This window comes from Canis lupus, chromosome 29, assembly GCF_003254725.2.
Source record: "Canis lupus dingo isolate Sandy chromosome 29, ASM325472v2, whole genome shotgun sequence".
Classification (NCBI taxonomy): Eukaryota; Metazoa; Chordata; class Mammalia; order Carnivora; family Canidae; genus Canis; species Canis lupus.
The window spans coordinates 1,153,498-1,177,921 of record NC_064271.1 but is presented as its reverse complement, the minus strand read 5'-3'; the positions used below and the strand labels follow the sequence as shown (position 1 = coordinate 1,177,921).

The 24,424-nt window shown below is 39.4% G+C and overlaps 1 long non-coding RNA gene across 4 annotated transcripts in view; it reads right to left on the bottom strand.

Moving 5' to 3' along the window:
• Nucleotides 1-647: 647 nt before the first annotated feature.
• Nucleotides 648-24,424, bottom strand: part of LOC112678426 (uncharacterized) — a 25,402-nt gene continuing 1,625 nt past the window's right edge. For 3 of the 4 annotated variants that reach the window (XR_003147573.3, XR_003147575.3, XR_007407000.1), the window contains exons 2-3: nucleotides 13,102-13,207; nucleotides 648-1,846 (exon numbers count right to left, since the gene is read on the bottom strand). This is a non-coding gene — a long non-coding RNA (uncharacterized LOC112678426). The remainder of the gene's footprint in view (nucleotides 1,847-13,101; nucleotides 13,208-24,424) is intronic. The other variant, XR_007406999.1, reaches the window with a different exon arrangement.

Here is a 24,424-nt window from a genome sequence, read left to right as displayed (position 1 = left end):
CTATAACAGAAGCCTAAGGCCTGACCACTGCCCTCTCAGTGAACTTGCAGTCCTGTGAGTGGCTGAGACATCAGAGAGAAGAGCAACAGGACCGGCATGCTCAACTGTTCCTGGATTTAGTGGTGGTGGCCAGGCCTGGGGCTGCACACAGAAGCTCCCTAACAGAGGTAGTAGCCATGTGCTGGATGTTGGAAGAAGTTTAGCCAAACTTCAGGGAAGGATGACTTCCTCCTGCTCTAAACCAGGAGGTATTCTCATTCACGAAAGGGGAATTGAGGCTGGGTGATGTGCCTCCCAAGCACTCTCATAGCTACAGCTTTTCATAGTACATCCTTGCCCAACAGTGCTCACAGGATAGGTCAGTGTTTTTTTTTAAATGATTGAAGGCTTGAAGACTTTTTTTTTTTTTTTACAGATTTTAAATAAAACTGATGTTTATATCTGAATGAAATAGAAAACAAACGATACATTTCAATATGCTCTTTGTTAAGAATTCACCTGTCTTGCGGATATACTCTTGGGTTTTTTAAACTTTTTTTTAAAACTGAATATAATGTATACACTTAGATTTACCAACTGAATTTTCTTTGACCTCAAAAACCTATGTAAACCAAGGTTCCACACATGTACATCTTTTTAAAAATATTTATTTATTTATTTATTTATTTATTTATTTATTTATTGCTTCCCGCCTCAAACAAATACACATTTTCTGTTGGATTCACAGCCCAGTGATATCTAAAGCAGCAGTTGGCAAGGAAAAAAAAAAAAACAGCAGTATAAAAGCCTCCTTGCAGGCATGTTTAGCAAATGCTTTCTTATTTTAATCTTTCATTATGATTTATAGAAGGATTCAAAGTTTGTCCCAGCAACCCGTCCAGCAACCCCAGCCTGTGGAGATAAATATCCTTACTGACTCTTAGCTACATTTGGCAACTTATTCATTGCTAATTTTTACTGCACCCCTAAGGAAATAAGAGCACTGTGTATTCTAGGGAAAAAAAACACTCCTTTCAAATACTCCTTTTTCCACTGCTGTGTGTGTGTGTTGTGTGAGCATTACCTGGTGGCAGGGAACAGAGTGGCTTTCTGTGGAGCCGCGGCTCCTGTCTCGGGCAGCAGACTCTGTGTCTGTGTGGGGAATTCCTGCTCCTGGCCCCAGCCCACAGGCCTCGCTTGAGAACGGCTAGGGCGGCCATGGCACACACCCTCTTCTTGCTTGGATAAGGATCTGTGCTCTGGAGACTCTTCCACGGAGCCCAGCAAGAAAAAGAGAAAGAAGCTTTCACTCCATCCCTGACTGGGAAACTCAGCTTGTTCTTTTTAAAGCAAACTTTCTCCTGGATCGTTCTACCAAGTAGTAGACAGAGATAAAAACCAACCTAACAGCCTTCGTGTCTCTTGAGAATGAGCTAGCTATGGAAGCCATAATTCAAAATTCATGTCGACAGCCCTGTGAGGGCTGTTCTTACAGGATGTTTCACACTTTTCCTCTCCCCGGGGTCTTATTTGAGTGACCCTGAGCTCTGCAGCTGACCAACTCTCTGTCTAAAGAGGACTTCTTGGCTTCAGATTTATACCAGGCCACCCAGGAAACCTATGGTTTCCAGAGCTGCCTACTTCTGTCACAAAAGAGAATACGGCTTTATGAAGTGGTGGACCTTGAAACTAAGACATGCTTACATCTTTAATCTGTGGCTTGTAAATAAAACACTTCCAACCCCTCTTCAGAGCAGAAATCTCTGGATGAGATCATTAACCCCTTATGGGCTGGCTTCACAGGAGAAGAAACACAAGCCTGGGAGTCTGGAGTTGGTTTCTGCTTATAGGTTTTGTTTGTAGGTATCTGAAAGATAAAGAATTCAGGTGAGACCTCTTGCTCCCAACCTTCCCTCAGCTCATCAGAATTATCCAGGGACCTTTTGAAACATAAGTCTCCCTAGAAGAGTCTGATTAACAAATGTGTTTGGGAAGTCACCTGGGAAAATACGTTTCTTAAAAGTTCCAGATGTGATTCTGACTCCAGAGAGATTTGGGAACCATTTATTTTGATGAATTCTGGTGTCCTGAGCAGCTCTGAGAAACAAGAGACAGGAAAGACCCAGAAGAGGAATCCTTCTGAATCCAGCCCAAGCTCCATGCCTCTTTCTATTTATGATAAACTATTGGTAGCATCATAGATGTAAAGGCTAAGTAGCTGAGGGGCTGCCCTTTCTGTATGGGGACCTGAGGAGCCACAAGGAAAAAAGGGAGGGGGTCTTCTGTCTGAGGGGACACCTGCATTTCCCTCAGCACAGGGGACTAGAGATTCTTATATGGAAACTTTATCCTGGTAACCCAAGGAATGCATTGATTCTTAACTAAATTTAAAAAATTCTCCTCTGCAGAGCCTAACACCTTGAGTATCTAAAACAAAAGATGGGGCCATTGACTTTTTTGGGGAAATATGTGTATTAACTATGCTGGTATGTTTCTCTTACCTGAATATCAGTGGCAAGAAGAGGGGAACTTCTTACTATTTAATGAATTATCCCCCCCTTTCAATAATCATAAAAGCTATTTACTGGTCATATTATAGTAAAAAATAAAATACATTTATACAAGCCCTTGAATTCCCAGACAGAAATGAAAGAGGCGCCAAGAGGGCACAGTGCTGGGCACATTAACTGTAACACTCACTAATATGTATTGATATTGAATCAATATGCACTGATCCATTAAGCACATGACCTGAGACTTAGGGCAGCTGAGTTGAAGCTTTTGACTTATTTGTTATCTCTTTGTTTATGTATTATTTAATGTGTCATATTTGTTCAGGGGAGTTAGACTGAATTATTTACTAACTACACCTATATATTTAGGATAGCATGGTTGAATTAATAACTTACTTAATGACTCTGCCTCACTCTGAAAACTGGGAATTCACCCTAAAATTGAGAAAATATTAAGTCTTTGCTTCTCAGAAACACCATAATCCCTGTTTATAAAACAACAAACTAAACCAAACAATCAAAAACCAAAACCCCAAACTGGCCCCCACCATGAAAGGAAGAGAATAGTGGATAGGATCAGATGGCTAGCAGTGGTGAGCTGGGCCAGCATGGCTACAGGATCTCTCTCTAACCCAGGACATGGCAAAGACCTTGCTTTAAGTAGGATGAATTAGATGTCCTTATGTTGGAATGTGGTCAGAAAAAAAATTAATAATTGTAAGTTTATCGTTTTCAGAGTGGTTCATGGTACCTAAGTATACTAAATTGAAATGATATTAGGAAAATTAACTATAGTCAACATGTTAAAAAAAGAGAAAGCAGCTATCAAAAGCTATATTAAGGGGATCCCTGGGTGGCGCAGCGGTTTGGCGCCTGCCTTGGGCCCAGGGCGCGATCCTGGAGACCCGGGATCGAATCCCACGTCGGGCTCCCGGTGCATGGAGCCTGCTTCTCCCTCTGCCTATGTCTCTGCCTTTCTTTCTCTCTCTCTATCTCTGTGACTATCATAAATAAATAAAAATTTAAAAAAAAGCTATATTAATATCAGATGAACCAGACTTCAGAGCAAAGAAAATTAGCTGTGACAGGTGACAGAGAGGAACAGTACAGAACGATAAAAAGGCTATGCCACCAAGAAGACTTAGCAATCCCAAATATGTATGCACCAAACAACAGGGCTGCATCACATGTGAAGCAAAACCTGATAGCACTGCAAACAAAAATAGCAACACTGTGGTTGTCGTTGAGGACTTCATCACCTCTCTGTATGTGCTTGATCGAACAACTAGACAGAAAGCCACTAAAGCTATGGAAGAACTCAGCAACACCATCCACCAACAGGATTGAGTTGACATATCAAGAGAGACTGTATCTTGGATCAGGAAACAAAAGCAACAAACCTGAAAAAAACTGAAGTCATATGGAATGTGTTTGCTGTCCACATTGGAGTCAAACTAAAAATCAAAAACGGAGAAAAATAGCCTCAAACACCTGGAAATCAAGCAATGCACTTTTAAACGCCCTGTGGGTCAAAGAAGTCTCAGGAGAAAGAAACCATACATTGCCCTGAATGAAAATGAACATACCACCTATAAAAGGTGTGGGACATGGCCACAGCAGTTCTGAGAGGGAACAGACCTCACTAAATACTTATATTAGAAGAGGGGGTACCTTCAAGTCAGTGATCTAAGCTTCCGCCTCGAGAACCTAGAAAAGTAAACACAAAGCAAGCAGAAGGAAAGTTACAGAAAAGAACAGTGAAATGAAAAGCACAACAAAAGAGGAAACAGTAGAGGAAATCAATGAAATACAAAGCTTTTTCTTTGAAAGGATCAACAAAACTGACAAATCACACACACACACACACCCCTCAAAGAAGAGAGGAGAGGACATAGATTTCCAATACCAGGAATGAAACAGAGGCTATTACTATGGATCCTGCAGATATCGAAATGGTAATGAAGGAGTAAAATGGACAAGTCTGCACGCATAAATTTGACAACTTAGATGTAATGGACCAATTCCTTGAAAAGCACAAAGTACCAAACTTACCCATTATGAAGTGTGTAATTTGAATAGCCTTTTAACTATGCAGGAAATTTAATTTGTAACTAAAAGCAATCCAAAAACATAATCTCTAGGCACAGATTGTTTCCATGGAGAATGCTACCAAAACTTGAAAGAAGAATTAACATTAATTATATAAAATCTATTCTAGAAAATAGAAGGATGAAGTTACCCCCAGGCAGAAGGAATAGCAAATTCTGAACAAGTGCCAGGAGCCAAGAAGACACAGGCTCCTTCTGAGTCTCAAGCTTCAGGAAGCACTATGCTAGGTTTTTTGAGTAACTGAAAGTAATCTCGGGGTTTATTGAGAAAGATAGATAAAGAACAAATAATTTATACAGAATCTGATAAGCATTTCGAAGTGAAACTGGTACCTATGGGGACATGGAACAGGTAGGAATAAGATCTGAAATAGCAAACACTTTGGATTATAATGCATTTTAAATAACCTTAGTGTCAGTTCTTTGAAGTAATTGCACATCTAGTAATTTGAGCTGTTAAAAGGTTGGACAATAGGAGCACCTGGGTGGCTCAGTCAGTTAAGCCTCTGATTCTTGATTTGGGCTCAGGTCATGATATCAGGGTGGTGAGATCGAACTCCGTGTTGGGCTTCAAGCTGAGCCATGCACCCTGATTAAGATTCTTCTCTCTCCCCCTCCCCACTCCACTCATGCACTCCCTATCTCTGTCTCTCCCTCAAAAAAGAAGAAGAAAGGAAGAAGAAGAAGAAGAAAAAGAAAGGAAAGAAAGAAAGAAAGAAAGAAAGAAAGAAAGAAAGAAAGAAAAGGAAGAAAGAAAGAAAGAAAGAAAGAAAGAAAGAAAGAAAGAAAGAAGAAAGAAAGAAAGAAAGAAAGAAAGAAAGAAAGAAAGAAAGAAAGAAAGAAAGAAAATAAACAAAAAAAAGATTGGATGATGTTAATGAATAATCAAGTCTACATTGTAAGGGACATGTTGATCTTGCATATTATATGTATATATATTCTGAAGGACACAGAAATGTTGTCATGAATATACTCTATGTAAATCCTAAACTCTGCTTGTGTATTAATTTTAAGCAAATAACTCTTTATGTGATTACAAACTTAAATTGTAGCCAAGCTATGTGAATAGAGCAGTCTGACTTGCTGAGGTTTTGCTATAAACACAGATGATTTTTGGATCTGTTTTTAAAAGATGATTCTTGGCGACCAAGTAAGATAAGTCTAAACCATAATATAAAATGTGATGAAGCACACGAAATAAGTAAGTATGCTCACATGTCCTCAAGTGCACAAATATCTCTTTATTTCTCAGACACACAGATTCTACTCTTCACCTTTAACTTTTCTTTGCAGAAAGAAGTCTGCTTTATAATGTGCATAATAATATAAACAATCTGCCCCTGAGCCAAGAAGTCAAGGCATTCTACAAAGCAGACTCAGAGCAGGGCCTGGTGCTCAAATCACAGCATACCCAGGTCTGCTGAAAAAAACTCAGCAAAGAGGACTATGGAAACAGAACATTCTCTTTACCCAAAAAGCAGCATCCACATCCATCTTCCAAGGGAAATAGCTTTCCAGGGACTGTGGGCTGATAAGAAATGGCAAGTGATAAATGGAGCATTAGCGTCAAAGGACAAATGGCCCCCGAGGATGGGAAAAGTAGTTAAATTTTGACAGGAGTTATGCAGGTGGATGCATGCCTGCCAAAAACATCACACACATGTGCACACACATACACACATATGCATAGGCAAGCATACACACACATGCACATACAGGAAACACATAAACAATCAGTCCATTTGGAAAGGAAACTGAAGCCCCTCTGAAGTGGGACTCCACCCTTTGCCTTCCAAAATAAGCAACTTTTCACTCTGAGCCTCAGTTTCCTCCATGTAGAACAGAAAAAAATAATATTGCCTACCCATTAGGTTCCATGAGGTTAGATGCTTTAATATACATAAAATGCTAAGAACAATGTTTAGTATATAGTAAGTATTTAATAATTTTAACTCATTCTAAAAAACAAGGTATAGATTTTTCACTGGAGTTTTTCTGGTGTCCCTCCTCTACCTCCAACTTTTTACCTGTTAAAACAAGAGTCTTTGATTATAAATGCTAGTGAATTCCAACAAATCAAGCTTAAAATCTGTTCTTAGGACAAATCTTTATCCTTAACCAACTTGTGCAGTCACCCTGGCTGTGTTTTCAGATGCCTGCTCAACACTAACATTTCCAATTTAAGGAAAAGAAGAGGGGAAAACCCTCCCTTCCTGCTGGGCTGTTTGTCCTCTATCCCCCCAGGCATAAATATCTGGGCACCAGCAGGAATGAGGAAACCCTGTCCTGGCAGTTCCAGAGGCCAGTGGACCTCCTGCCTCCTCCAGGCTCTGGGATAGTGGCCCACCCTCCCCGCCTTCAGAGCAACGCATCTTAGGCATGAGGTGAATGGCTAACGGCTCCAAGTCTCCCCTTGGAAAAGCACCAGCTATTTTTGAAACAAAGTACTTCCTCAAGACCAAGAAAGTCCATATTAGTAAAAACACTGGGGAGCAGCTTCTCTGGCTCTTCCTCTAAAATCTCTCTCTGGTTATTTTAAGTAGTTCCTTTCTCCCCGACCAAAAGTGAGGAAGCAGGGAGTATTCCCAGGATGAAATATCTGACTTCACATCTCCTGATAGCTCTGGGCCATGGCCAGGATCTCAGTGGCCGCAGAAGGTCACAGGGAAAGGCTCAGTGTGAAAGGCATTGGTAGAAGCCCCAGTTCTGGCACTTGTGCCATCTTGGGAAAATCACTTAACCTCTCTGGGTACGGGTGTCCTCACCCTGCAGTGCTGCTCTAAATTAAGTGATAAACGAACTCAACCCCATGCCGGCACGCCATAAATATAGGTTTTATATTTAGTAGTAATTAGCAGTAGTTTTCTGCCTTGCTACTAGTTAGTTACATAATATTTACCCAGGCAATCTATTTCCAATAATTTTTGAAGATGTTCTAATATAGCTGGCCAAAACCTGAAGAAGTATATCTTAACAAAGTCACTAGAATCTGCAAGATCTACATGATTATGCCCCAGTACTTCTACCTTGTCATCCTCATTTACTCTTACAGTGGACAGTCTGTAAAGATGTGAATCCACAGTGATTCCTCCCACCTTACTGAAACGATCCTTGCGGTGTGACTTGGCCGCACCTCCCAATAAGAGGGACAACTTCCATCTCCCCCCTTGAGTCTGTGTTGGCCTGTGACTTGTTTGAACAAATACAAAGTAGCAAACAGAGTCTGGGGGACTTTGAAGGCATGCTCTCAGGGTGCTAACAACACCCATGCTAGCTCCTTCTGCTACTGATGTCTGTGTGAAGTATGAGCTAGCTTCCTCAGAGGTGTGAGACCACCTGGCAACAAAGACCCAGCCAACAGCTAGCACCAGTCCCAGAGCACCAATACCATTTCAGACCATCCCACTCCTGTTGAGCCATCACTTCCCATGAGACCAGTAGAAAGACAGTTCAGCTTACTTGAGCCCAGGTTGCCAACCCACAGAATTGAGATCTAATAATCAATTGTGGTTTTCACTATAGGGTGACTTGTTCCATAGAAACAAACAGCTGAAAAAAAAAAAAAAAAGAAAGAAACAAACAGCTGATAAAACTCTCTTCTTCAGGCACAATGGCCTCCTTGCAGATTTGCAGGCATGTCAGGTTTTGTTCTAACTCAGGGTCTTTGCCCTGGCTGCTCCCTCCCTCTGGAGTGCTTTCCCCCATCATGTCTTCTGCATTGTTAGCTCTCTGGTGTTCTTCAGTGGTCTCCTCAACTGTCTTTCCCAGTGAGACTTCTCCTGATCCCCTGTCCAGAATTGCAGTCATTTTCCCCAACACCTTTGTTTTCCTTCTTGGCTCCCATGAACCCTGTGCCACTTATCCCTGTCTAATGCAGCAACACATAGCTAACTCCTTGGGCTGTTTGCCGTCTGTCTCCTGCAATAGAATGGGATCCCCATGAGGGCAGTTTTCACTGCTTTGGCCCTAAAACACTATCTAGCATGGTGAACTATGTTAGCTTGGCCAAGCTTGCTAGCTGTAACAAAGAAAGCCAATAACAATCTAGTGGCTTAAAACAGGTAAGTGACTATTTCTCTCAGATACAAGGTGAACTTTCCAGGCTGGCAGATGGCTCTGTTCCACAAAACCCTTCAGGGACTTGAATGCTCTACTACATTCCACCTGAATGCTCTACTACATTCCCTGCGTAGTTCAGGTTGGGTGGCAGACTTCCTCTCCATCCCAACTCGTGGGAAGCAAAATATGAACCTGCTTGGGTATCTTAAGTAACAGACCTCAAGGTGGTACAAATCTCATCTGCTTACGAGGTCATTCTTACCACATGAAAGGCTAAGGCCAGGGTCTGTCTGTGCAGGCTTATGCCCAGCCGGGGCCACAACATGAGGAGGTAAGGAAGGAACTAAGTACCAGCAATAGGCTTGGCCACCACTTGATCAGAAGTGGACAGTTTTCCTAGGAATTGTTCTTAAGAAACTTGTACTAAAATAACTAAAGTTGAAATGAACAGTTCAAAGGAAGAAATAAATCACATGCACGTGCGACTTTTTTGAGGCTCCTCAAGCTTAACTGAGAGACTTAATAGATTAGCTGGTGGGATCCACAGCCATACACACTGAAAGCCAGCCAAAAGTCAGCGGATAGAAAATAAGCATCCAATCTCACATTAGGCAGGAAAGCAGAATGACAGAGAAAGCTATGATGCCAAGGAGTGTGCAGTGGATGTGGAGACACCATTCCTGGTTCAAATCCAACTTGGCCTCTAATTGACTGGTCTGCGCACTAATCAATTAACCACTCTGATATTGGCTTCTTCTCCTATAAAATCAGGAAGAGCTTTCAGAGTGTACTGTTGAGGATGAAATTAAATAATGAATATGAAAGCAGGCTAGAGACTAGAGGATTGTAGAAACTGCATACAGCCTGGGACAAGTTTGGTCCTTTGGAAATCTGCACTTCTCTGAATCAGCAAATTTTCTTCTGATATGACAGGCATACCTCTTACTACTTGGTTGTAAGGAGAAACATAAATGCAGGGCATTTCATAACTACCTTAAAGGTAAAATTTGCATTACTTTACAGAGTATTTTTTTTTAATGCTACTCCAAATGCAAACACAGACACTTCATTTATCTGATGCACACACACAGGCCAGGCATACTTAGAGGTCTGTGAACCTCAGAGGAAAAAAAAAAAAAAAAAAACAGAAAAAGGAACATGGAATACATGCAAGCAGTTTTGTTCAAAAGATGGTCTAATATACCAGAGGTGACACAGGAAGAGGAAATACCAGCCATACTCAAACCATTGTCTACAATGTCTGTTATAAAAGAGTAATGTTGAAAGCCTTCCCAGAGCCAGCTACAGTGGAGCCTCCCTTCAGAGAAAGTTAGATTGACCTTTGAGGTTCTCATTAAATTATTATTTTTCAGGAACTGTTATGAGAACAATCCTAAATAACTTTGTTTATATGAAACATAATTCTATTAGAGGTGGCATTTTTAAAGGAAAGCCTTACAGAAGATCTTATGCAAAGCCCAAAGGACAGAATGGGAGTACTTTTAACTGTGTACTGTTGTTCCTGACATCATAGAGAGCATTTATATATCAGTTATTCTTTGTGTTTCATTTGTTCACTATCTAGAGCTTTGTTAGTTAAAGGGAAACATTAAAATGAACCATTTTTTTTTACCCAAATAAGAATGACTTGGTTATCCATTTCCTGGTTATACTGGTATATACCCACACAATGATAAAGTAAATTTTGGTATAAGTATAATAGACATCAACAATTCAAACAAAAGACTTTGAAACAGAAGCATTTAAAAACTTGAAATCCAGAACAAGAGAAACTTCAGAATTTAATTACAAAAAAAAGGCTTTACTTCTGATAAGCAATGGATATTCTATGTAAGTGATGAATCACTGAATTCTACTCCAGAGAAATCAATACTGTATGTTAACTACCTAAAATAGGGCACCTGGGTGGCTCAGTGGTTGAGCATCTGCCTGTGGCTCTGGTCGTGATCCTGGGGTCCTGGGATCAAGTTCCGCATGAGGCTCCCCACAGGGAGCCTGCTTCTTCCTCTGCCTATGTCTCTGCTTCTGTCTGTGTCTCTCATGAATAAATAAATAAAATAAAATATAAATAATTTTTTAAAATAATAATTAGGGATCCCTGGGTGGCGCAGCAGTTTGGCGTCTGCCTTTGGCCCAGGACGCTATCCTGGAGACCCGGGATCGAATCCCACGTCAGGCTCCCGGTGCATGGAGCCTGCTTCTCCCTCTGCCTGTGTCTCTGCCTCTCTCTCTCTCACTGTGTGCCTATCATAAATAAAAAATAAAAAATAAAAAAAAATAAAATAAAATAATAATTATTATTTAAAAGGGCTTTAAAACACTGGCCCACTTTTTGTTTAAATGCAAGGTTCTCTGACCATTAAAAACTGACAATGTTTAAGTTTTTTTTTTTCAATGTTTAAGTTTTAGATTGAATTTGAAATTATAGGATTTCCAATGAATTTACAGCAGCACAGGCCAATCTCAGAGACTTTCTTACACCTTAAATTGAATCACTGTCCTCTCACTGAGATCTACTGGTCTCCTCTAATTCCCCAAGTACCTGCCAGTCCCATAACACTCACTTAAGCCTACAAACACCCACACTCCCAGCCACAACAGCAGCTTCTCAAATTCATTATTGCTACCTGCAGAAAACTTGTCTGTTAATACTGTAATGATTACAAAACAATGCTTAGTCAATGATTTGGCTTTCTCTCCTAAATTATCCAAAGTGGTTGTCTTGTTAACCATGTCCTCTAAAAGTGGTGTTAATCACACTTTGCTATTTTGATCCCCATGTCTGAATTGAATGGTTCTGTTCCAGGGGAGTCCAAAAGAAGCTCATCATAATTTTGAAGTTTCACTGACACAGTCAGTTGATATAGTTTTCCACATGCTGGATGCTTTGGGGAAAACAGCAAAACAACCTCAGCCTTTGTACCTTGACCTCTTGCCTACTAAGACTCTTGAACGGTCATGTATGTATACAATCAAAGCTTGAATAAGAGACTCTTAGATTTACCAAAAAAAAATTTGACATCAATCAGGAGTTTATTTCACCAGGGATGCATAAAGAAGAAAAATATACTTGATTCCTCCTAAACCCTTCCTAAAGAAAGTAAGGTCAAATGTGTAAAACTGATATTTTGTTAAAGAATCTCTTGGGTCTAACTCTTGAAGTGTGGGTAAACTGTATTTATAGCTAATAGAAAGCAGAAGAACAGCAATGATATTCCTCTGCATCATAGAACTCAGTGTGGAGTGAAAAAAAGAAAGTGAAGGTCTAGTTGATCTTAAGGCCAACTTACCACCGAGGCCTAAGGAATAGATGATGAACAGCCATAAAATTGTAGGAAACTAATCATCTACAAATTCAAACCAAACTTTGACATGTCAAATGATGTCATTATAACTAAAGCTCTCTTTGGAACGTTTTATTGTTTAACATGCTATCTCCTTAACACAGGACATGATATCACCTAACAGAATACAATACAGTTCAAGGTAGACAGATGCTCAAAGACAATAGAAATGAAGAAAAAATAGAAAACTAATTTACAAAGTTTCAAGAACATCATTAAAAAGTATGCTTGAGGGCAGCCCCGGTGGCGCAGCGGTTTAGCGCCGCCTGCAGCCCAGGGCATGATCCTAGAGTCCCGGGATCGAGTCCCACCTCAGGCTCTCTGCATGGAGCCTGCTTCTCCCTCTGCCTGTGTCTCTGCCTCTCTCTCTCTCTCTCTCTCTCTCTCTCTCTCTGCATCTCTATGAATAAATAAATAAAATCTTAAAAAGAAAAAAGTATGCTTGAATATAAACTAAAAAGCTAAAGGGAATTTAATGTGATTTTGGGGAACATTATTAAGATTACTCTTCTTGTGAGGGAGAAAACACTTCTTCCCTAAAACAGGAAAGAAGGATAGATGGAATTTCTCAGGGTAGGAGGAAAAGAGGTAACAACTTAGAAGCTTCTCATAGGATGCTCTCAATTCTCTGTTTGAAGTAGGAAACAAGGATACATGCACAGGGGTGTGGTACCTACAGTAACATGAACAAAGAAATGCAGCAACAGAGTTCACAAATTGCCAAGAAAAATTCCCCAGGATGAGTTATTAAATTAGAATTGGTTTTGTTGTTGTTGTTAAGTATATCTTAAGGAAGGCTCTCAAATAATGTGTTCTCTTGATAGTGGAATAGTCATTGAGTTATCCTAAAACAGATATTCTGAGAATGTAGGGGAGGTGATGGTGGCCCCTTCATTTACTTTTTGGCTTTCACAATGTCATGGGTATTGCAGTTCACATATACCTAGTTAAGCAAATTTGTCGATTAAATTATTTGGTTTTACTAAACTAGCCTTTTAAAAAAGGACAAGTTAGGTTAAAATCATTCCTTCATGGAAATCTTCTGTTGATGAGTATAGAATAATGAGGAAGGCTCACCCACAACAAGAGAGAGACAGAGCTGCTCCTAACCTTTCCTAGTCAACAATATTGTGAAGTACAGTCTGCAGTGGTCCAGTCAGATTTGCAAGAAGCTCCCCGCACCCTGCAAAAAAACAAAACAAAACAAAACAAAAAAACAAAACAAAAAAAAACTGTTAATTAGAAAGCTATTTGGATTATGAGATTACAAGTAAATCATTGGAGAGAAAACTTGAATTTAGTGTGCACTGTGACTTAAAATATAAACTAATGGGATCCCTGGGTGGCGCAGCGGTTTGTCACCTGCCTTTGGCCCAGCGCGCGATCCTGGAGACCCGGGATCGAATCCCACATCGGGCTCCCGGTGCATGGAGCCTGCTTCTCCCTCTGCCTGTGTCTCTGCCTCTCTCTCTCTCTCTGTGACTATCATAAATAAATAAAAATTAAAAAATATATATATATAAACTAATGATAGCATCATGAGTAAGATAATTAGAAATAAATATGTAGAATGTGGAAAAATGTTTATAATTTTAAAAAGATATTTATAGCTGTGAATAGTTAACATAGTACTTTACAATTTTTTTTTATTTTTCTATGTATTCATTTGAGAAGAAGAAGAGAGAGAGGGACCACAAGCAGGAGAAGAGGCAAAGGGAGAGGGAGAAGCAGACTCCCTAGTGTGCTGGGGACCCAGCATAGAACTGAATCCCTGAACCTAGAGATCATGAGCCAAAGGTAGATGCTGAACTAGCTGAGCCACTCAGGTGCCCCAGTACTTTACAAATTTTTAATGAACTTAGTGAGAAATTTTTGTAAGTCTTGCTTGGTCTCTTATTTAACAGTGAAAGAAAAAAAAAAGCCAAATATCTTAGGGAAGCCCTTATTCCTCCTTCTGCTCTAAAATACATTGAAGTAATATGTGGGAAAAAACAGGTCAATGATATAGAAATCTTCAGCAAAACTACTAGAGGATGCTTATAAAAGTGTTTATTTAAAGCATTAAGAGAGAGTGACTCCTTTTACAGAGTTGGAAGATTTGCTATACCATTTTGCTATATAGATTTTTTATTAGTCAGGATTGGTGATCTGTAGCATAAAGCCCTCAAATCCCAATATTGTGGAGCAATGGGGATTTTTTATTCATTCCATGTCCACTGAAGGTCTTCCTGACAGGACACTCTGTCTGTCATCCAAGGAGACCCAGACTGCTAACAACATGTGCCCCCCACCGTACAGTGCTTTTTGCTTCCAGCTGCGCAGAACAGGAACCAATCAGATCAAGAGAGATATTGTAAGGTCAGGCCTGAATGCAGCTTCTCTCAATTCTATGTTCCATTGACTAGGACCCAGCTATATTGTTCCACCTTGAAGCAAAGGAGCTAAGTAGTTTACCCATGTGACTAGTAGGTATGCTAAAGATGTTTTTCAAACTGTCATGATATAAACCTAAAATGTCTAAGATTATATATTTGGCCAATTCTGCTTCCAGAAGGAAATTTAGTGAGCCTCTAAGAAACAAAATGCCAAAGAATTCTAATGCAAAATAAAGTAGTAAATAAAAAATATACTCTATTGAAAAACTGTGAATCTTTGACCAGAATGAAAAACTAACACAAAACAAAAACAACCAAGTAAGGTTATAGAGATGGCAGCAGACATAAAATGAAACTATCGCATAATTCATAGGCAAAGTACTTCAGTCAGGAAGTCAAATTCAAAGTAAACAAAATCAGTAGTTAATTCTATTTAAAAATAGAGCTTTAAAATATTATGAAATGCTGACAATAATTCACAATGAGAAAGGGAGTAGTTACAAACCCTTTCTGCTGTACTAATTTACTGATCAGAGTATGACAATGTTTATAAAAACCGTCAACTTTCTGAATGAGTTATGAATCATTTATTTTACTAAAAGACAAGCATTCAAGATTTTTGATGTCTTCTGTGATATGCAGCTCTCACCTAATAGACATTTGTGCCACTTCCAGCAGTGGTGGCTGAGCAATAAAAAATTCAACAACCCACTGATGATAAAAACCCTTAGGAAATTTGGACTGGAAGACAAATGCCCTAATCTGATATAGGGCATTTGTAAAAATCTACAGCTAACATCATATTTAATGGTGAACTATTGTGCACATTCCCTCTAACACAAGGAACAAAGCAAAGATTTCTACTTCTACCACTTCAACATGACATTAGAAGTGGTAAAAGTAGAAATCCTTGCTGTGTTTTTTGCTTTGGAGAGAATATGCCTAATATTTCACCATAAAAACACAGAGAAAAAACAGTCATTGAGATTAGAAAAAAAGAAGTGAAACTATCTTTATTGGTAGGCAACATCATCAATGTAGAAAATCTTAAAATCTACAAAAAAGATCTCATAGAACTAATATGTAAGTTTAGTATTATAAATATATTAAACACTATAAACATTAAACATTGAATTTATATTAACATCAAAAACACTTATGAACACATATAACATAAATGCTCAGATGTATACACTTAAAACCGCAAAATAATGCTGAGAGAAATGAATGAAAACCTCAATAAATGGAGAGGTATACCATATTCATGGATCAGAAAAGTCAATATTATTAAGATGTCAATTTTACCCAAATCTCTCTACAGATATGATATAATATCAGTCAAAATCTCAGCAGGGTTGTTTGAGGGTTTTTTGGGAAATTGACAAGCTGATTCTAAAATTAATATGAAATGAAATGATGTTAATTGATCAAAACAATTTTTTAAAATAACAACATTAAAAAATTTTCCCTACCTTATTTTAAGGCTCATTATAAAACTATAGAAATCAACACAGTATGATATTGGCATAAGGATAGAGATAGTGATCAATGGAACAGAATAGACAGTTCAAAAGTAAGCCCACACATACAACCATTTGAAAAAAAAAATGCCAAGGTAATTCAATAGAAAAATTATTTTATATAAATTGGATATTCATATGAAAAATAATGATCATTAACCCATAGCTCACACATATGCAAAAATTAACTAACGTGACCAGAGCTCTAAGTGTAATAAACAAACTATAAACCAATGTAAAAAATACAGGAAAAAAATTTTTGTGGCTTTATGGTAGGCAAAAACTTTTTAGATAGGACACAGAAAGCATAAACTATAAAATTAAAATTGATGAATTGAATTTCATCAGAATTTTAAAATTTTACTTCTCAAAAGCCAACAGTAAGACAATAAAAGAAAATGAATGGTATTCCATCCATAATGTATAAAGAACACTCAAATTAAAAAAAAGAACCCTTACAACCCAATATTAAATAAAACTACAATCCACTAGCTAATAGGGAAATGCAAATTAAGACAACATTAAGGTAATACCATACACCCAATAGAATTACTAAAATTAAGGAACCTGGAAATATTAAATGCTGGTGAGGATTGGGAACAAATGGAACTCGTACACATTGCTGGGTTGAATGCAAAGTGGTATGGCCGCTATGGAAAACAGTTTCATAGCTCATTATATAGGTAAACCTATATTTATCAGATGACCCAGCAGCAATCCCTTTCTCAGGCATTTACCCAAGAGAAATAGGTACATATGAGCTCACAGACTTGTGTTTGATGTCCATAGTAGCTTTATCGGCAATAGCCAAAAACAAGGTGTACGTGTCCACTGACTGGTGAAGGGATGTGGTACATCCATATAATGGAACAATACTCAGCAATAAAAAACACAAACGATATATGCAACAGCATGGATGAATTTCAAAAGCATTTATGCTAAGTGAACGGAGCCAGATACAAAACTGTATGATGCCATTTATATGGCACTCCAGGGCAAACAAAGAGACAATATGCAAATCAGTGTCTGCCAGGGTGGAAGGGAGGTAGTTCACCACAAAGGGGCAGAAAGGACCCATGGGTTGCTATAGCATGGTAATTTTAGGCGGTCCTATGAATATATCCGTTTTAAAATTCATCGAATTATATACTTAAAATTGCTGATCTTTATTTTGTGTAAATTATATCTCCATTAAGCTTTTTAATAGTTCCTTGGAATTTGGATGTTTATTATTATTACAATGCATGTTGAACTTTTTAAAATACTTGAGAATGTTGGTGCATTTATTTTCTATTGCTGTGTTATAAATTAGTAGCTTAAATTATAAGTTTACATTATAATTATACATTATAATTTTGTAGCTTAAAACAAAAACACAAAGTTCTGGCAGGCTCAACTGGGTTCTCAATTCTGGGTCTCACAGATCAGAATGAAAGTTGTCAGCCATCTGGAGGCTCTGTGGAGAAATCTACTTCTAGGCTCATTCAGCTTGTTGGCAGCATTCATTTCCTCATGGTGTAGGACTTGGCTTCTCATTTCCCTGACATGTAACCCCCTGCATCTTCAAGCCAACAGTGGCTCGTGCAGCTTTTTGCGTTGAACCTCCCTGCCCCCCCCCCTTCAATTTCCTTTTCTGCTTTTAAGGGCTCATGTCATTATATTATCTGATAATCAAAGATAACATCCCTACTTAAAAAGTCAGCAGATTAGTAACCTTAATGACATCTGCAATGCACCCTTTGCCATCTATTCTTCATCCTGGGATAGAGATGTGAATCTGGGGACCATAACACCCCCCCACACACACAGACTACCACTGATTATGTGAGCTGCAAATGGAGGAGCACTGAGTGCAATCTACTGTGTGCCAGACAACAGGCTAATTGCTCCAGAGTCATCCCTCCACTTTGTCTTCCCAGCTACCATACAAGATGGGCACTATTTATTTGGTCATTGTCCAATGTGGCAAATGGGCATGGGAAGGTTTGAAAAGTGCCAGGATCACTCACTAGTTAATGACAGGGCAGACCTTAGATTCAGATGTATCTGAGTCCCAGAGCACTAGGCTGATGGTGGTTGCATTTTGGTCACTGGTACTCATTCTTGCCAGCGAATGTTACTTTAATACAAAGTAGCTATGTCCTCTCACCAGCTCTCAACCAGAATTGCTTGCACTTTCCCTTCACAACATGTTGCACAGCTTGTAGTTACCTACACTTTCAAGTATTTATCCAACATCTGTCTTTTCACTAAGGGACCAATGCCTTCATGTTATATTTCCACATCCCAACCGATGTTGGTTCATGGTAAGGGCTCGATATGTGGCTGCTGACCAACTGAGCAAGTGAATAACATGTAAGCACACAACCCTCTCTCGTCATCTTCTCCAAATACTGGCCATTACTCCTTGCCTTTAAGATGATGAGAGAGAAGAATGGGAGTATGAATAATCAAAACCATGCACTTGTAGCCCAACCTGCTCCCTGACAGATGAATTGTGATATCCCACCAGTGATCTCTGGAAAGAATTGCTAGGATCTCCTATCTCTCTGTGCTACTCACTTTTCTTTTCCTTTTTTTTTTTGAAAGAGCGAGCAACAGTCAGGTTGAGAGCCAGATTGAGAGTCAGGCAGAGAGCAAAGGGAGAGAGAATCTTTTTTTTTTTTAAAGATTTTATTTATTTATTCATGAGAGACACAGAGAGAGAGGCAGAGACACAGGCAGAGGGAGAAGCAGGCTTCATGCAGGGAACCCCATGTGGGCCTTGATCCCAGGTGTCTAGGATGACACCCTGGGCTGAAGGTGGCGCTAAACCGCTGAGCCACCTGGGCTGCCCGGGAGAGAGAATCTTAAGCAGACTTCACAGCCAGCACAAGGCCTGACACGGGGCTCAATCTCAGAACCCTGAGATCATGACCTGAGCTGAATCAAGAGCTAGATGCTTAACCAACTGAACTACCCAGAAACCCCCCTCCTTTTTTTTTTTAAGTCTGTGCTACTCACTTCTGTTGACAACTAATACTTTTATAATAATATAGGTCATATCTCATCATATTTGAATGAGTGAACAAATTGAGCCCCTGCAACTCTGTATTTTAGGAAACACTGCCTGGATTAGCACATCTAGAGAATGAATTTATTTATGGAACCGCACAACTTAGTCTTCCCAGACTAGCACATAACTCTCTTTATCCAGTGACTTTACAGCAGGATGGTCAGTGCCCAACAGGCAGGAACTGGGCAGAATTCATGAGTACCTAATGTGGTACGATTGAAACATATGAGCACCCAAAATATTGATTAAATGAATGAATAAATGCAACAAGTGTGCCACATTGAAACAGATCTCAATGACTTTTCTAAAATTTGTATCTTTAATAAAAGAAAAGTCTTTCTCCCTGAAATAGAATGAAGCAATATCCACAAATACAAGGATAATAATGCTGGCCAAATTATTTCTAGAATTTTTGAGTGTGAAATTGTCTTTCTTGATTTGCTTGTGTTTCTAGTACTACAAAGACAATGTCCTTTTGATGTTCCTAAATGTAACCCCATGTTAAAGATTAGATCAGTGCAGGAAGGGTTCTCTTTAAACATGGCTGTAATTCTCAAAATGTTAAACAAAGTGTGTCATGAGTGGCTTAATTACCCATTGGAATATTAATTATATGGGTTCCTGGGTGGCTCAGTCGATTAAGCATCTGCCTTTGTCTCAGGTCATAATCCTAGGGTCCTAATGGAACCTGGAGTCAGGCTTCCTGCTCAGCTTCTCCCTCTCCGCCTTGCTCACTCTCTTCCCTGCTCATGCTCTCTCACTATCTCTGTCACTATCTCTGTCACTATCTCTGTCTCTCTCAAATAAATAAAATCTTTTAAAAAAATAGATAAAATAAAATAAAATACAGAAAATACATCACCACGGTTTTGTCATCCCCTAACAGTGAAAATATATCAGTGCCTGTTCAAGGTACAGCCTGTTCCAGGTCAGCCATTTGGTATATTACCCACCAATATGGGAGACAAGTTAAAAGAAAAATATCCCAAATTCCTCCCAACAGCAAAGCACAAACCTGGAATGAGAATCACAGGGAATTTGAATGGCTAAAGGATAATGTAGCCACTTTGAATTTGCAGATGGACTCTTGGCTTTGCTTAGTTAATTTGAAATATTAAGCTAACATAAAAAGATATCATGACACTTTAGACTGATGAGAGATCACAGTTTTTTGTAGGTCAAAAAAGATCAATTGCTAAAATTTTTATAAGGTTCAGCCTAGTGAAGAGGCTGTGAGAATAGATGAAAATCAAATTTTATTTTTGTTTTCAAGAATCACAAAGCCAGAAGGATCCTTAAAGAAAATGAAGTCCAACTTTCTTATTTTAAAACTTATGTTTGTAGGATTAGGCATGAATGAAAGTAGTTGAAAACCCTGAAATATCAATAGGATAAATGAGATAGAAGCTTATTTTATTTTAAGATTTTATTTATTTATTTGAGATAGAGAAAGAGAGAACACAAGCAGAAGGGGGTGGGGGAGGTGGAGGTAGAGGGATAAGTAAACTCCCTGCTGAGCAGGTAGCCTGATCCCAGGACCCTGGGACCACAGCCTGAGCCCTAGTCAGCTGCTTGGCCGACTGAGCCACCCAGGGGCCCTGAGAGAACCTCATGCTACATTTCTGTCCAGGAGTGCCTATTGTGTAAGAGACACAGCCCCTTCTACTTTGCCCCTCCACTCTGAGTAGCCCCAAGTTCCCAGTGATCCACATAGTCTAAGATGGCTGTTTAAGCTCCAGACATCAAATACACAGGGGCTGGTTGGAGAAGAGGCTTACACAGCAGGCAGAGGTGAGACCTTGAACTATAGAAACTGTACTATATGGGCATAGACATTGTCTTACAGGCAGTGAGAAGGCATTTCAATATGGAGCAGAAGGTAGACATGGTTGGATTTGTACAAATCCTTCTGGCAGCTCTCTGGATGGCTTGGAGAAGCTCAGGATGGAAAACAGTGGGCTAATGCAGGAGCTTATTGAGAGAGAACAGATGGATGAGACAGGAGGTGTGCACTGAGGCAGTGAGCACAGCCCACACTTTCTGAGAAAGCTGATAAAGAAAGGAAGAAAGAGATGATGCAGGCCAACAGGATTGATTTCCTTCCAGCTGCAAACAAGTGGGTATGAAAACATGGGCAACCTGTGCTGTGGGATATGTACAGAAGAAGCAGGCTTCAAAGGAGACATGGGAAGAGATGGCTGTGTGCACAGATGATGGATCATGTAAGGTAAATGTTCACAATTGAAAAAGTATTTGTTAAGCATGGTTCAAAGGGGTCAGAGAAATCTAGGCTAAGAAAGAGAGTTGATGGGGGTAAAATCATTTGGAGATAGGCAATTCTAGGAGCTTCCTTTCCTCTGAGTGATCAAGAACAATGGTTGAGAATGTGGTTCCAGGGCCTGGTCTCAAATATTTGGACTGGTCCAGGTCATTTTCTGGTCAGCATCGGCTCACAGAGCCAGGTAGTGCCAGGCCTGGTTGCTCCAGAAAGCTACCTGGCACTCTTGGTTCCCTTGGAACTACCTGGCCCCGTTCATAACCAAATAACACCACTGCCATGACCTAGCCCTGGGTACCCATGACCCAGCAGTCAGTAAAAAGGAGCATGGCAGGACCCATGGGATTTCTTGTTTGGCCCTGTGAAGCAGAGAAACAGCTTTCTTATTCAACCTGCTGACATAATGGCTGTTGCAATGATTACTTCTCATGTATCACATCTTAATTCACAACTACATAAGATGTAAGAATATTATCCTTAGTAAACCTTAAGTATTTACATTTATCCACCAGTCACTTGATCATATTTTTTAAATGTTATCTAGAAATATGTTAACACCAATAAATGTCAGTATATTTTGGGAATACAAAATTTTATTTTATTTTTTTATTTACTATGCCTTCACAGGGGTTCTCCACAATGGGGTTGTTGCAAGGGAACTGAGAACTCATCCTTGCTGAGGCAAATTCTCATGCTCCCCCTCCCTTAGCACAAATAATAGAACATGGACCGTGTTAACCAAACTTCAAAGATATAGACAGAGGGATGATAGATACAGAAATCCAGAAACAAAAATAGTCATGAATATAGGGAGAGAGAGAGAGAGAGAGAGATTATGTAATTTACAGTCTAGTGGGGAGAAGAGATCAGAGAAAGAAAGTAATCATGGTATCAAGTGCTAGAAGGAATTGGGGTCCTGAGGCAGAGAATGACGGTTGGGTAGAGAAGGATTCACTTTACACAGGGAAGTAAAAAACTCTCCCAAGAGTTGCCTTTGGAGATGGGTCAGGAATGTAGAGTTCTGGGGCAGACAGCTGGGTGGCTGGAGGTACTGAAGGCAGGTTGTCACACAGGGTAGCAGCAAAGACAAGTGGCAAGAGAGAGTAGTAGAGATTCAACCACCCAAACAGTTGGCTAAAATCACCTCCAAATTTCTCATCATTCTCTCTACACAATAAAATTGGTAAAATTGAATTTGTTATGTAGATAACTAACCTTTACACTAAAGGTTTGTAATTGACTTGAAAATCAATTCTATGATGTCATTTCCTAAACTGCTTCCAAACACCTTTATCATAAAAGGTCCTCATGAAGTAAAAGACTTTAATCAATTCAAGACTCAAGCTATTTATCATGGCAAAACTCCAATTAATTGTGAGTCAAAGGGAAGACAGTTTTGCATGAAAAATTAAAGGAAACATTTATAGCATTGATAGTCACTTTACTGTACTTTTATATTTATAAAAACATCCGTTACAAAGTGGAATTTTGGAAAGTTCTGTGATTGTATCATGCAGAGTAAAATTTGCATACAGTACAGATTAAATAGGGTTTTTTATTATCCTACTATTGATTGATTTGATATGAGGTAACTGTTCAGGCTTAATTACTTACTCTGAAAAAGCCCATGAGGGAGGAAGTGATCCTGTGTCTACTCAACACAAGCAACTGAAAACTACAAATAGGAATTTCAATTTGCTTTGAAATGAGATTAACTAACACTATCAGGCCTATAGCTTGTTTCTGAAGTCTAAAAATATTAAGTTCAAAACTTCACAAGAATGTAATGAACGCACTGAAGTTTTCCAGTATGATGAGTGACTTTGTCCACTCTCTTAGAGAAGTAAGTTTCACATAACAACGCATTTGGAAATTTTTCACTAAAAGAAGAAAGAACTTGAGGAAGGGGAGAAACGGGAAAAGAGTACCACAAAATGTTCTTAGCAGATTAAAGGATTTTTGCCTGGCAGAAAAGATTTGACGCTTTCAATCTCAGTCTTCTGTGGTATTTTCCTTACATCCTTTTTTCTACTTTAAGGGAAGATGGCTGCTGGGTCCCAAGCCTGAAGCTTGTGAAGAGCTGATTAGCCCAGCCATAGATGCTCACCAACAAGCTTTCAGGGTATGATGTCTGTGAAAACACCTGGACATGCCCATCCGTGTGCTTCCCACTGGTGGAGACCTGCTCTCTAAGACATGCCAGCACAGAATCTGATCAGAACACCTAATGCATGGTTTTTAACAGACCTGCCAGCACAAAGACAGGTGGGGCCCATGGCTTCTCTTATTTACTACTGACAGCCACTCTTCTGGGTCCTTGCCTTTTAAAATGAGTACTGTAGTAATCTCTATAAATGAAATATTTACTGTACAATACTGTCATTGAACAAAGGTCACTAGGGTTTCACAGGTGAGTGTAATTAGAATGTTTGGTCCTTTCCATTTTTTTTTCTCTACAATCTGATTGGAAGTGTCACAGCTGCTAGACAAGAGGACCTATAGGAGTATTATGTAACCAGAGAATGGTTGCAAACTCAAAATCGTTATCATTTCCTATTGGTTAACTGTTCTCAGAGAATTTGCTTTAGGATAACACAGTCCCTGCCTTCACGGAGCATCCTTGACTCAGGTTTCCAACAGCAGCCCAAACCTTCATTTGACAAACAAATGGCACAAGGAGACAAACTCAGAGACCTCGATACTGGAACTATTTCATTCTGGACTGTTACTCATGGAAGGCAGAATTTTTCTTTCAGTCTAACGATGACACTGCATATACTATGAAATAATTTGTCGTCTTATTTATTTGTGAGAGAGAAAGGCAGAAAACTAGTCGAGGGGATGGGCAGAGGGAGAAGAACAAGCAGACTCCCTGCTGAGCTGGACCCTTTGTAGTGCTTGATCCCAGGACCATGAGATCATGACCTGAGCGAAAGCCAAGAGTCAGCCCTTAACCGACTGAGCCACCCAGGCACCCCTGAAATAATTTGTTTTCAAAAGCATTTTCCCATCTGAAATAAAACAAGTAGACACACTGGAGAATACTGTAGGATTCGTGCTACCGGCTGAGCTATCCCATTTTAGTGCTGTCTTAATTCAAAGAGGGTCCCATCTGTGGTTAAGAAGAGCACAAAGTCCTCCCACATTAAAGGACACAGACTCATCTTTCAAA